This window comes from Schistocerca serialis, unplaced genomic scaffold, assembly GCF_023864345.2.
Source record: "Schistocerca serialis cubense isolate TAMUIC-IGC-003099 unplaced genomic scaffold, iqSchSeri2.2 HiC_scaffold_285, whole genome shotgun sequence".
NCBI classification, from domain to species: Eukaryota; Metazoa; Arthropoda; class Insecta; order Orthoptera; family Acrididae; genus Schistocerca; species Schistocerca serialis.
The window spans coordinates 2,501-7,500 of NW_026047853.1; the positions used below are offsets into that span (position 1 = coordinate 2,501).

The following is a 5,000-nucleotide window of genomic DNA, read 5'->3' on the forward strand; positions in this document are numbered from 1 at the left end:
TGTCCGGGCCTGGTGAGGTTTCCCGTGTTGAGTCAAATTAAGCCGCAGGCTCCACTCCTGGTGGTGCCCTTCCGTCAATTCCTTTAAGTTTCAGCTTTGCAACCATACTTCCCCCGGAACCCAAAAGCTTTGGTTTCCCGGAGGCTGCCCGCCGAGTCATCGGAGGAACTGCGGCGGATCGCTGGCTGGCATCGTTTATGGTTAGAACTAGGGCGGTATCTGATCGCCTTCGAACCTCTAACTTTCGTTCTTGATTAATGAAAACATACTTGGCAAATGCTTTCGCTTCTGTTCGTCTTGCGACGATCCAAGAATTTCACCTCTAACGTCGCAATACGAATGCCCCCGCCTGTCCCTATTAATCATTACCTCGGGTTCCGAAAACCAACAAAATAGAACCGAGGTCCTATTCCATTATTCCATGCACACAGTATTCAGGCGGGCTTGCCTGCTTTAAGCACTCTAATTTGTTCAAAGTAAACGTGCCGGCCCACCGAGACACTCAATAAAGAGCACCCTGGTAGGATTTCAACGGGGTCCGCCTCGGGACGCACGAGCACGCACGAGGCGGTCGCACGCCTTCGGCTCGCCCCACCGGCAGGGACGTCCCACGATACATGCCAGTTAAACACCGACGGGCGGTGAACCAACAGCGTGGGACACAAATCCAACTACGAGCTTTTTAACCGCAACAACTTTAATATACGCTATTGGAGCTGGAATTACCGCGGCTGCTGGCACCAGACTTGCCCTCCAATAGATACTCGTTTAAAGGATTTAAAGTGTACTCATTCCGATTACGGGGCCTCGGATGAGTCCCGTATCGTTATTTTTCGTCACTACCTCCCCGTGCCGGGAGTGGGTAATTTGCGCGCCTGCTGCCTTCCTTGGATGTGGTAGCCGTTTCTCAGGCTCCCTCTCCGGAATCGAACCCTGATTCCCCGTTACCCGTTACAACCATGGTAGGCGCAGAACCTACCATCGACAGTTGATAAGGCAGACATTTGAAAGATGCGTCGCCGGTACGAGGACCGTGCGATCAGCCCTAAGTTATTCAGAGTCACCAAGGCAAACGGACCGGACGAGCCGACCGATTGGTTTTGATCTAATAAAAGCGTCCCTTCCATCTCTGGTCGGGACTCTGTTTGCATGTATTAGCTCTAGAATTACCACAGTTATCCAAGTAACGTGGGTACGATCTAAGGAACCATAACTGATTTAATGAGCCATTCGCGGTTTCACCTTAATGCGGCTTGTACTGAGACATGCATGGCTTAATCTTTGAGACAAGCATATGACTACTGGCAGGATCAACCAGGGAGCTGCGTCAACTAGAGCTGAGCAGCCGGCCGCCCGGGAGTGTGTCCCGGGGGCCCGCGCGAACACGCAAGCGTCCGCTCAATTATTCTGCAAACAGGAGGAGGCTGAGCTCCCCTGCACAACACACCTCGAAACCCTCTCAGGTCCCGGCGGCGCGCAGCGCCGTCCTAAGTACTTGGTCGGGTTCGAGAGAGGCGCAATCGCCCGGAGTTAGGCGAGTAGACGCTTTAGGTGCGACCACCCGTGCTCCCAACTGAGCTTGCCGCTGCCGACAGAGGCCCGGGAGCGTGCTGTCGTGGCATTGCCGGCGGGAGACAACACGCGCCACCTACGGTGACCGGCAGCTCCAACGCCAGCGCCACAGAAGGACAAAAGCCCTACTTGGGTGCCGAAGCGAACTCTCCCAGCACAGCGCACGCGCCAACACGTCCGCACAGCTGCGATACAAACCACCTGCGAGAACCGCTGGGGCGACCGAGCAGCAGACGGCGTCGCGGCGCCGAGCGCCGGGCGGCGGCGCATCCTCAGCGCACAAAGTCCTCAATCGGACCAGCACACTGCAGATGGCCACCGCGCTTCGCACCGGGCCCGCGAGGACCTACTTTGGCCGCAAGGCGCCGCGAGCAGGGGGCGCCGGCGCGCAGCTGCGCCGCCTGCCGCGTCCGTCGGCCGGCGCGCCTGCCACCGGCCGCCCCCACCAGCCGGCTGTAGCGCGTGCGCCCACGCACCGCGCTGCCAGCACGCCGGGCGGCCCCCCCTCACCGGCCGGGGACGGTCCCACCCAGCCACCGCCGCGTATCGCCTCACACCCAGATCCCCTTTCACGTTCGTGGGCATGGTGGGTCCCCTTTCACGTTCGTGGGCATGGTGGGTATCCCTGAAACAACCGGTTAATAGCTCGACCGATCGTCGCCAACACTGATTCACCTCTAGCGAGAACAACCGCACCACAACGGGTTACCGGTTGTTCATTTGCGTAACGTCACCAGCAAACGTACACGTCCATCGCCATTTGCAACGAGTATTGCATGCCTGTGTCAGGTGTCACAACACACTACGTCTGCCCACATAGACGCAACAACATGTGCACGCCTAGAGAACACGTGGAAGGTAGACCCCGTACGTATGCGGTGTCCATTGCGCGAACGACTGTCAGCCCGCCTCTGCAGCATGTCGCAGATGTGGAACGCGGTGCAACATGCTATCACGGTGTGTGAGAAGAGACGACTACGTCCGAATACACGCTCCACTACATCAACAGACTGCTCATGCTGATCGCCATCCAGGGCGTCCGTTCCTCCCACACGTCTGTATGGCGTACCACACTGCAATCCAGCTCTTATAGGGAGACGACACGTAGCTGCGTGCACAATATTTGGACTGTATGGTCCGCCGTTGCTAGGCGCTGTCGTCATACGGTCACATGGGCCACGATGTATCATTCAGTACATACGGAGCAATGTGCAGTACAGTTTGTGGGTTTTGCGTACATCGGCGGACAGGTGACAGGCCGTACCACAACGTAGGCTGAGTACGTCGGCATGCGAAGGGCATTGAACATGCAAACTTCTCACCGACCAGCTTGCGAAGGCAGGGGGGAAGGGGGGGGGGCATGTACGTCCTGCTGCTATCCACACTACAGTGTATAGCAGGAGCATGTGGAAAGTCAGCAACACCTGCAAGGTGTTTAACATGACGCGATACACAGGGGACCGGGCAGTGCGAGTAGCGAACTATATTGCGAGGGTTGCGGTTAGGCAACACTACACTACTTTAACGGGTTGCATAACAATTACAGAGCAGGTTCAGCGACAACGTGCGTCAGGTTAAGGCGCAATATAGTTTAGGTTACGGCGCACTTTAGGTTAGGTTAAGGCACATTATAGGTTAGGTTAAGGCACAACATGGGTTACGTTAAGGCACAACATGGGTTACGTTAAGGCACAACATGGGTTACGTTAAGGCACAACATGGGTTAGGTTAAGGCACAACATGGGTTAGGTTAAGGCACAACATGGGTTAGGTTAAGGCACAACATGGGTTAGGTTAAGGCACAACATGGGTTAGGTTAAGGCACAACATGGGTTAGGTTAAGGCACAACATGGGTTAGGTTAAGGCACAACATGGGTTAGGTTAAGGCACAACATGGGTTAGGTTAAGGCACAACATGGGTTAGGTTAAGGCACAACATGGGTTAGGTTAAGGCACAACATGGGTTAGGTTAAGGCACAACATGGGTTAGGTTAAGGCACAACATGGGTTAGGTTAAGGCACAACATGGGTTAGGTTAAGGCACAACATGGGTTAGGTTAAGGCACAACATGGGTTAGGTTAAGGCACAACATGGGTTAGGTTAAGGCACAACATGGGTTAGGTTAAGGCACAACATGGGTTAGGTTAAGGCACAACATGGGTTAGGTTAAGGCACAACATGGGTTAGGTTAAGGCACAACATGGGTTAGGTTAAGGCACAACATGGGTTAGGTTAAGGCACAACATGGGTTAGGTTAAGGCACAACATGGGTTAGGTTAAGGCACAACATGGGTTAGGTTAAGGCACAACATGGGTTAGGTTAAGGCACAACATGGGTTAGGTTAAGGCACAACATGGGTTAGGTTAAGGCACAACATGGGTTAGGTTAAGGCACAACATGGGTTAGGTTAAGGCACAACATGGGTTAGGTTAAGGCACAACATGGGTTAGGTTAAGGCACACCATGGGTTAGGTTAAGGCACACCATGGGTTAGGTTAAGGCACAACATGGGTTAGGTTAAGGCACAACATGGGTTAGGTTAAGGCACAACATGGGTTAGGTTAAGGCACAACATGGGTTAGGTTAAGGCACAACATGGGTTAGGTTAAGGCACAACGTAGGTTAGGTTAAGGCACAACGTGGGTTAGGTTAAGGCACAACGTGGGTTAGGTTAAGGCACAACGTGGGTTAGGTTAAGGCACAACGTGGGTTAGGTTAAGGCACAACATGGGTTAGGTTAAGGCACAACATGGGTTAGGTTAAGGCACACCATGGGTTAGGTTAAGGCACAACATGGGTTAGGTTAAGGCACAACATGGGTTAGGTTAAGGCACAACATGGGTTAGGTTAAGGCACAACATGGGTTAGGTTAAGGCACAACATGGGTTAGGTTAAGGCACAACATGGGTTAGGTTAAGGCACAACATGGGTTAGGTTAAGGCACAACGTAGGTTAGGTTAAGGCACAACGTGGGTTAGGTTAAGGCACAACATGGGTTAGGTTAAGGCACAACATGGGTTAGGTTAAGGCACAACATGGGTTAGGTTAAGGCACAACATGGGTTAGGTTAAGGCACAACATGGGTTAGGTTAAGGCACAACATGGGTTAGGTTACGGCACAACATGGGTTACGTTACGGCACAACATGGGTTACGTTACGGCACAACATGGGTTACGTTACGGCACAACATGGGTTACGTTACGGCACAACATGGGTTACGTTACGGCACAACATGGGTTACGTTACGGCACAACATGGGTTACGTTACGGCACAAATTAGGTTAGGTTACGGCACAAATTAGGTTAGGTTAAGGCACAAATTAGGTTAGGTTAAGGCACAAATTAGGTTAGGTTAAGGCACAAATTAGGTTAGGTTAAGGCACAAATTAGGTTAGGTTAAGGCACAAATTAGGTTAGGTTAAGG

The 5,000-nt window shown here is 52.9% G+C and overlaps 1 non-coding gene across 1 annotated transcript in view; it reads right to left on the reverse strand.

Moving 5' to 3' along the window:
• The window catches only part of LOC126444594 (small subunit ribosomal RNA), a 1,911-nt gene extending 590 nt beyond the window's left edge, over positions 1-1,321 (reverse strand). Inside the window, exon 1 of the ribosomal RNA XR_007582644.1 lies at positions 1-1,321. This exon is cut by the window's left edge and continues 590 nt beyond it. This is a non-coding gene — a ribosomal RNA (small subunit ribosomal RNA).
• Positions 1,322-5,000: the final 3,679 nt, after the last annotated feature.